This window comes from Pteropus alecto, unplaced genomic scaffold (genome assembly GCF_000325575.1).
Source record: "Pteropus alecto unplaced genomic scaffold, ASM32557v1 scaffold87, whole genome shotgun sequence".
In the NCBI taxonomy this organism is placed as follows: Eukaryota; Metazoa; Chordata; class Mammalia; order Chiroptera; family Pteropodidae; genus Pteropus; species Pteropus alecto.
The window spans coordinates 18,904,367-18,913,642 of NW_006443225.1; the positions used below are offsets into that span (position 1 = coordinate 18,904,367).

The window sequence follows — 9,276 nt, forward strand, 5'->3', positions numbered from 1 at the left end:
TCTCGGCACTTACCACGCTCTGAACTTACTGTAGTTGGGCCCGTTCACATTATTTACTTCCTGGCTCGCCCACTGTGACAGCGTTAGCCTCAAGGGGGCACGGTCTTGTCACCACCACCTTCCCCAGCACCTGGAATGGGGCCCTTGACACAGGAAACACCGGAACGACGTCTGAGTGAATGAGTCAATGTAGTAAGAAACGTCCCAGGAAGAAACACTTGGAGCTTGAGGTCCCCGGGGAATTCGGGGTGTGCTGCCTTGGTCTGAGATCAGGACAGACCGGAGAAGGGCGAGGCGGACAGTGGGCCTCCCCGGGCTCCCATCACCCCCTGTTGCCTTGAACACCAAACAGGGCACTGGGGACTTCCACGTGGCCACCGGCCTGTCTCCCCCAGGGGCCTTCCTGCCGCTTAAGAAAAAAGCCCTTTCTTAAGTGACTTTCCTCTGCCTAGCACACCAGGGGGGCGCCGAAGAGGTGATCGACAGAAACTGATACTTTTCAAGTTAACTCTTACAAGTTACTGAGGCTTGTCTTTGCAGAACATCCGAGTTTTAGAGAAGGCAAGTTTGTTGCAGCTCTCTGTTTTGTCGTCCCTTTCAAGTAGGGTATGGTAACGGAATATGAGGTACATACTTTGGTCCTTGGTGGCCCAGGGTAGAATTTAGAGGGCAGGGAGGGCCACCGGGGAGCAAAGTCCGAAGCTTCTGCTTATTGCAGGAGGACGGGGGAGAGAGGCAGGTCCGAGGGGAGGGACATCTGGGCTGTCCGGGAAGGAGGTAGCAGAGCGCCCTGCCCTGCCCTGCCCTGCCCTGCCCCCCTGGGTCCTGGGAGTTGGGTAACAGGCCCAGCGGGGACTGGGTGCTGAGGGTGGCGGGGGAGGGGTGCTGGCTGGGATGTCTTCAAGGGAGTCTCCTGTCCTCTCTGAAGGGCTTTTACATAGATAAACGAGGGTGGGGAGAGAGAAACCACCCCAGGGAGAACAGTGGGAGGCTCTGCCAGAACCGGCTTCCAGGTGCCCCCTGAGAATTCCGAAGTCTTCCCTAAGCCCCACCTGAAGGCCCATTGTTCCGCAATCTTCAGGGTGGTTTTGGCTCTAGGCTTATCTAAATCCTAGGGGTAGGGGGTGGGGGCAGAGAAGAGTTTCTGCCTTTAAAGTGGGAGGACAAAGAAAGGCTCCCATAACAAAGGCTTTCTTTTTTTTTTTTTTTAATGGCTGGAATTTCAATGCTTCAAAAATAAACTGCCTACAAAAGTAAGAGAGAAGTTTGGCTTTGCTTTGAAAAACACGCCTTTCCCCTACCCCTATCCACGGCAGGCTCACAGATGGGGCTCCCCTAAAACCCTGTGCATAGGGGTAAAACAGGACTGAGCTCCATTCCTATGACGTGATCGGAACCTTTTTCCAAACGAGCACAGAGAGGTAGACAGAGATGGACGGTTGAACAGATTAGGGAGTTTGAAAAAGGGGACCTATGTCCCACACTGACGAGGGTCTCAGGACCAGTCATCGACCTCTGTCCGCGTTTCATTTGGAGAACGGAGATGGAGTCCCCCCTCGTTCGTTCCTTCGTGAGGGTTAAATGAGACAGATCGGGGAGAACACCCGCCCGTCACTGGCCCACCCTGGAGCCTGGGTACCGTGAGGGCCGCATCGTCAAAATCGCTCACCCCTTTCCCATTTCCCAGACAGCACATGAGACTCTGGGGCGGATGCACAGGGGAAGAAAGCGGCCCAGCCTTCAGCGAAGCTGGTCTAGAGCGAAGACAGCCACTCAGAGAGAAGCAACAATCCTGTTTATGAATGAAGCGCGTGTGCGCCAGGGGTGTGGGGACGGGCCCCGTGGCCTGAGCGGACTGTGGCCTGAGCGGACTGTGGCCAGTGAAAGGGGCCGCTCTGGGAGGGAGTCGCACTGCTTACTTGTCCCGGCTCCCAGCACAGTGCCTGCCACATAGAGGGAGCTGAGAACAGACCTGCTGAGTGAATGGAACTAACTCAGACTTCTGCTCTGTCCTCGTCGAGAAGAAGCCCCGAGTTACAACAGTGCGAACGCTGTACCCTGAATGGGGCAGGGGTGCCAAGGAGGGTCGGAGAGAGCAGGCCAGGCCCCCGGTCAACACGCGTCATTCTGGGGGCTCCATCTTGTCCCCGACACTGGCCTAGGAAAGGTGTCTCAGAGCCCAGAGGTGAAAAAGAAGGGACGGCCACGCCACAAGGGGGACACAGGCAGAGGGCTGGGAGCCGGACACGGGGCCGTGAGACCGAAGGGCCACACGGGAGGCTGAGTATGGCGAGGACAGGAATGGACAGGCCAGGGCCGCCTGAGGGTCTGGGCTTTGTGCAAGAGCCGGTCTGCGAGTGTGTGAGGGGAGGCGGCAGCCGCTGTCACAGCGGGGTCACCTCGAAGCTGCCTTCGGCTCGACGTCACTTCGCTTCCTCCCAAGCCCCACTGGGCCTGCTTTCCTCTGCCTTCCCCAGGACAGAGGGGAGGTGAGGGGCTCCCGGCCCGGAGGCTGGGCGCCCATCCCGGCCCCATCGACTGGGTCCTCCGACAAGTTACTTGACCTTCCCGGGCCCGGTTTCCCCAACTGTGACGGGGACGGCTGCTGTGAGCACTGCATGGATGCGTGTAAAGGCTCGAGAGAAGGGCGCAGCAGCGGTGAGCGCTGGTGCCCTCCAGCTGTCAACCCGCCCCGGGGCCCTGTCACTGTCCCAGCAGGGGGGCCGCCCTCGCCGCTCCCACACCCGTGGGCTGCGGGGAGCCTCGGGGTGTCTAAGGTAGAGGTCATGTTTGGTCACGTGTGCGTTTTGGAGGGAGGCGGGTCGACGGGCCTTGAGGAGGCACGAGGACGGGGGGTCCTGACCCCAAGAGCTGCGAGTGAGGAGCGGAAAGAATCGGGTAAAAGCGGCGGGGCTCAGTGAGTGGTCGGACGCGGGAGGCCAAGGTGGACGCCCCGGTCTCCAGCGTGGGTGCCTGGGGGTTGGCGGGGGCCAAGCTGAGACCGAGAACGCACGAGAGGCGGCCTTGGGGGTAACGATGGCGACTCCTGTGCTTCTGGGAGAGGCGTCCGGCTCACACTGCTTTTCGGCTCAGCACCTGCCAGCGAAACACTCCGCTATTCGAGAGCTGGGCGCCAGCAGTTACGCCCCAGGGTTCGTGGAAAGATGAGCAAACTCAGACCGAACAGCTGAAGCCCAGTAACGGCGCAGAGTGAGCACCGGTGTCTCCGTCACAGTGACGCTTCTATAAACGCGGCTCTCGAAGCCCTCCGCCGTCTGTCCCGTCCTCCTGCGGACTCTCCTCTCCCTGTCTCTCCGGTCGAAATCACAGTCCCTCCAGCTCATCGAACACACTGGCCTCTCTGCGCTCCGGCGGGGGACCTCTCCACCTTCCCCCCTTCTCCCCTTAACCTCGATTCCTCTTTCCCATCTCAGCTAAGATGTCCCTCCCCCTGGGACGTTCTCCACGGCTCCTGAAGCCTGGGCTGGGCGAGGGACTGTCCCGCATGTTCTCGTAGCCTTGACGACATGGGGCCTGCAAGTCCCTGTGCTGGCAGCTCGCGGGCAGGACCACGCCGTCCTGGGGAGCGCAGTCTGCACATTTTGTTCAGATGAATGAATGAATGAATGAATGAGTGAGCGAGCTGGACTTTCAGGGAGAGGTGCAGATAGAAGGTACAGAACAAGGGCTATCAGCCTACGGATGATGGTTAAATTGATCATGAGAGAGACGAGATTATCGACAGCGAGCCCTCTTCATTCTTGATCTCTCACCTTTGACCCTTCTGTTTTTCTGGAAACTGTTCTCCATGGCTCCAAGGACACCCTCTGGTTCTACTTCTGCGTCTTCGGGGAGAGATCGCCTCCGCTCCCTCTGCTCTCTTCCGCCCCAGCCATCCCTCGGCCGTGCATTTCCCCCATAATCACCTCCACGTCCAGCCTCACCTCGGCCGCTGAACTCCTGATCTGCATTTCCAGCTGCTCATACGCACTGCAGCTGAACCTTTCGGAACAAGCCACGTGGACAAGGCCATTGTCCCCACCCTCACTCCCACGCCACCAACCAGACTCTCCTCCCCTGTCATCAAACGGACCTCTGTCCACGCACACGACACCGAACTGTCTCGATTCCTCCTGCCTCCCGCCCTCCACATCCTTCCTCTTACACATCTTGCCGTTTCGGAGTCTGGGACTTGACTTCTCATTTCCTTCGCACGGCCACAGTCCAAGTTCCGGCTTCCATGACGGGTCGCCTAGACCAGCGGTCCCCAGACCTTTCTGGCCCCCGGGACCGGTGCTCCTAGGAGGATCTGAGGTGGAGCGGAGGCGCTGATGCTGGCGCTGGGGAGCGGCCGCCATCTCCCCCGCTGTCCCCTCCTGCAGCCCGGTCTGTGGCCCAGGGGTCGGGGACCCGTGGCATAGGCTATTATAATAGCTTCTGAGTGGGCCAGTCTGTCGCCAGGGACCTTTCTAAAACCCGAGTCTGATCAGGCCGCTTTTCCTCTCCAAGACCTTCCAAGGCTGCACAGCCGGGTGAGGCCGAGCCCCTGACCGAGGCGTGCGGTGGCTTCACAGTCTGGCCCGGACACGCTTGTCCAGCCTCATCCCTCCCCAGCCCACGCGCCAAGCTCTCCACAATCTGTCTCCGCACTGTGTCCGAATTAGCTGTTTTCTCTCAGAACCCCCGCGTCCACGAGTCAGGACCGGCCCTGACCAATCGCGGATCTGAAGGGCCTAGCGGAGGCCTAAGAAGCAAGCATATTCTGCATAACTGGCTCTCGCCACCACGTCCAGGGAGCGGCATGTCACCAAACCCGCCCAATCCGACGTCCAGCTCAGTGTGTGACACGGGACGTGCTCGGTTAAGGTCTGGGGGAATTGCTGGCAGCACGGAATGTAAACCCCACGAGGACAGGACCTTTATTTATGACTTTTGAACTGAAATACATTTGACATATAGCACGGTATAAATTTCAGGCGGACAACACGTTGATCCGGTGTGTTTACGTGGCTACCACTGTCGCGCACTCTATTTCGGTCACTGTAGCATCTCTTGTCTAACGGTGTCTGACGCAATAGGTCTGAACAAATATTTGTTGAACGGAGGAGGGAATGAAACCCTCACCTGGAGCCCCCTTTCCCGTGGCATGGCCCATCTCGGGCATTTTCCTGGTGGAGTGAAGGTAGTTGGCACCACGACGCGGCCCCCGTCGGGGCTGGTTTCCTCAGCGTCTGGATCTCGTTCGGAGAAAGCTGATCTTCCCCACGGCCAGTGCGGAGGACCGATTCTGGGCCGGCCGCGGGTTGCGTGGGCGTAATATCCCGACGCTGACTTGAACTTAACTAAGGCTTCTTCTCGTCTTAGCTGAAGCTTCGGGCCATGAAAGATCATTCCGGTCTCCCACGTGGTAAGGTCGATATCAGAAATATTAAAGAGAAATTGGATATCGAACGAAGTTACACTGAGCGTTTTGGTTTTCGGGGGGGAAGAGGGTGTCGCTTATTTATAAAACCAGAGGTGCCAGTGCTTCTCAAAGTGGGTCCACATCAAATTCAGATACACTGTGAGAAGCGTGGATTTGGGCTCCTCCTCAAACGAACTGAATCTGATTTTCTGGAGGCGGGGCCTGGAGATCTGCATTTTCAGCACAGTTGGCCCCGTATCCGGAGCAAGCTCTCACGGCTCCAAGGACACTACGGGTTTTATTTCGCCTACTGCTTGGGTTACAGCACCTTTTGATTCTCTTTCATTGGCTGCTTTTTCTCAAGCTCTTTGGAGATTTTTTCCCCTATAATTTCACTATCACTTAGAACTGTTCTAACTACTCCCCCGAACGCAGGTATTTCCAGTGTTCCCATTGGGCACTCTGCGTGGTCAGCGAAGGCCCCAGGGGACTTCCGTGCTCTGAACCTCAAGAGCAGCTTCACGGACGCTCCCTCTGTTCCCTTCTTCCCGTCCAAATCCTGACTGATTCAAAAGGGAGACTGAGTATAGAGCAGGTGACACAGATCAGTCCGTACACATCACCCATCGCAGTCGCTTAAGTGGCAGACATTCCTTCAACGGCTGCAAGACAACGGCTATGAAGTCTGCCCATTAAAATGCCATGAATAAATATCAGACGCCTCGCTTATTGCTTGATAGGTACCCTCAGTGTTTCTGACCAGTGCTTCTCACTGACTGTCTCCCAGGGCTCGGGTCCCAGCCCAGGCTCGGGCCGGGCGTGGGTGCCTTGAGGTGCGTTAGGATGTAGTGAGGGCAACAGATAAAAGGAGCAAAAATGAAAACGAAACCAAAACCAGGTCGATTTTGTCAAGTCACGGGGCTGAGGCCTGGGCCCTACACGGGGGAATCACCGTGGGCGCCTTTCATTGGTCTCGCCCCAGACCACATGACTCAGAAATCTGAGCGCCTGAAAGCCACTAAGGCTGGCCGGAATGCTCCCGGGAGCACGGGGACAGCAGTTCAGATGGCACGCCCCCGGCCCTTTGGGACGGGAGGGTGCTCTTAAAGCTGCTAATCCAGATCAGACCCCTGTGCCCAAGTCCGGCTGCCTCTGTCACAGCCAGCGTGACCTATGGGCACTGACTGTCAGAACAGGGCTGAAACAGACAAATGCTTTCGGAAGACTATCTCGAACGTGTGCCGCTCACGGTGCTTGAGTCCTTCGATTGTCACTAAGTGTCACTAGCCTTGGCATTCCTCAGCATCCCCACGTCACAGGCGAGGAAAGTCTCAGAACGGTTAGGTCACTTCCTCAGCGTAACTCAGCTGGTGAGCCGCGCAGTCAGGATTCAGACTCATGCCTGCTGGCTCTAAAATGCGTGCTCTTTCCACCATACTTGGCTGTCTGTTATATCAAAAGAGGAAGGAAAAAAGGCTGCTTGTCTGTCCTTTGGGGCAGTGTGTGTCTTTGGTCTGTTGAGGGAGGAAGAGCATGGCTATAAAGATGAAGGATCGTGCTGTGTACGAAAAGAAGGAAGGGGAAGTTGGAAATCATTTCCTAGAAAGCTTCCTGGGGAAGCCGTTCAAAGCAGGTCAACGCTGGCAGATGACGATGACTGACAGAGCCTGGTGCCCAGGAGGACGGGCAGGCGGGAAACGGGACCGTGCAGGGCCGTCTCGGGAGCAGCGTGTGTGGGCGCAGAAAGCACTGTGGGATCATGTCCAGTAACCGAGGGACGGCCCGGGGCGGCCAGAGCCGGCAAGTTCTTGGGTACCGGGCACAGGAGGCCCACCTGTTCCCTGGGCAAGAAAGCCTCGTGGGACCTGAAGGCCAGCAGTGACGGTGCGTGAGCTGGTCAGAGCGTGCACTGGCCTCAGAACGTGTGTGGGGTCGAAGTCGGGGAGCCTGGAGGCCCCATGGCGACTGTAGTCAGCCAGGACCACACACAGGGTGGTGGCAGAGAGATGACATGCAGAGGAAGGATGAGCAGAGGGCAGGATGAGAGACAATTCGGAGATGAGTCCCCCAGGGCCTGAGTTGATGTTGCAGGCTGCTGGGTGGAGGGGAGAAGGGGTGTGATCAGGAAGATGGAGTCAGATGGTGTCAAGGACCCAACAGAGGTGGGTACGTTTATCCAGGGCCGGAAGAGCAGAGGGCCTGGAGTTTGGGGGTGTGGAGCTCAAGGCGGTGGGAGGAGGGGAGAGGCACGTGAGGCCGCTGACACATCCTGGCCGCCAGGGCAGACTTAGTGTCCACCTGCCGGGGCGTGACGGTCGGCGCCTGTGGCCCGTGGAAGTGTTCCACTCGAGTGGATTCCTGTGAAACGTTAACTGCGTGAACATCGCCGATTCGAAGAAAAGAAAAGTGGAATCAGAAAACCCTGGGTAAGAGGAGTTTCGGAGTCTCTCTCGTGAAACGAAGAACAACGCTCGCTAGCTGGTTAGGTAACTGAAAACCTTCACACGTTACTAAAAAGTCACATGAAGTTAATTAAATCAATTTTTAGGCACCGACTGAGATGTTTCCTACAGAGGGGGCCGAGGGGGTGGGCGGGAGGTGGCAGCACTTAAACTCAGTTGCAGTCACGCCAGATTTCCTCCCCGATGTTTATTTTCCTTCTGGTTACATTTCAGACAATTAATAGTGTCTAATGAGTCAGGGTTTTGTGTAATTACCACCCATGGGTAGAATTTTTCTCTTATGGAATGTTCCTTTTACACAGGCCCTCTGGAAGTGAAAGAAATTTATGGTCATTCATGAAAGCCCCCTACAGGCCAAGAGAAGTGATCAGATTTTGAAATAAATTTATTACTCATCTATATCTCTATTTCGTATCCTTTCAAAAGTTCCAGTAGTTCTCTCTCTCACAAAGAGCCTTTCCTTCCTTCGACTTTAAAATGTTTGAGAGACATGGAAATTAAAATGGGAGACTTCTTTTTTTTTTTTTAATTCCTTGAAATGTGTGGCTTATAGGCCTCCTTTGCCCCAACGCCAGGTGTGAAAGGATTTTAGTGAAAGTTTCATCGCGCCTTTGTCAATAATTAATCCCCCGTTTCTTCGAAGCGTCTGACAATGCGAGAGTAACAATAACAGACCGTAAAACACTCCTCCTTATTGTGCAAGGGCTCATTCTCCCCGACTGGGTGGACTGGAATGTGCTGAAGACACATTCCAGCAGTTTCCACCGGCCTGGAGAGCCACACAGGACTCCGAAGGGAGTGGACGGAACCCTTCTCTCTATTTCTGCTGCTAGAAAGGACTGGGAGGGACCGGGAGGCGCAGTCGAAAAGGCGGGGGGCTGGAAAGTGAAGGGCAGGTTAACCGGGGGCAGGGAGGGGGGCGGGCAGAGCTGCTTTGCGTGTAAAGGATGGGACAAACAAAACAGAGAAAAATCAAACCCAGGGTGAGGACGATTCAAATCAGTTAGGGAGGATGATAGAAAAGCAGACCACATGTCAATCAGTAAAGGCGAAAGGCCGGGGACCGCGTGAGGAAGGCTGAGGCTACTCACCCAGCAGGGGGGTCCTCCCTGCCCCTCTCCACCACGAACTCCAAACGGAAGACGTCTCCACTGGATGACTGAATGGAAACTAATAAAAAATGAATCCTGACGTTCTCCCTGGGATCTAGCCAGTCAACGCTTTAGAATGAAGACAGGCTTCTATAATGGCTTAAACATTTTTTTTTTTTCTAATAACTTTGTGCTTTTAACTTTTTATGTTTTAATTTGCTCTTGCACCCCAATCTTTTTTTCTTAATAACTTCATCGAGGTATGATAACATACCATGAGATTTGCCAGTTTTAAATGTATAATTCAACTGTCTTTATT

The 9,276-nt window shown here is 55.7% G+C and overlaps 1 long non-coding RNA gene across 2 annotated transcripts in view; it reads left to right on the forward strand.

The window, feature by feature from the left end:
• Positions 1-7,689: 7,689 nt before the first annotated feature.
• The window catches only part of LOC112472593, a 7,275-nt gene continuing 5,688 nt past the window's right edge, over positions 7,690-9,276 (forward strand). Inside the window, exon 1 of one of the 2 annotated variants that reach the window (XR_003043695.1) lies at positions 7,690-7,890. This is a non-coding gene — a long non-coding RNA (uncharacterized LOC112472593). The remainder of the gene's footprint in view (positions 7,891-9,276) is intronic. The other variant, XR_003043696.1, reaches the window with a different exon arrangement.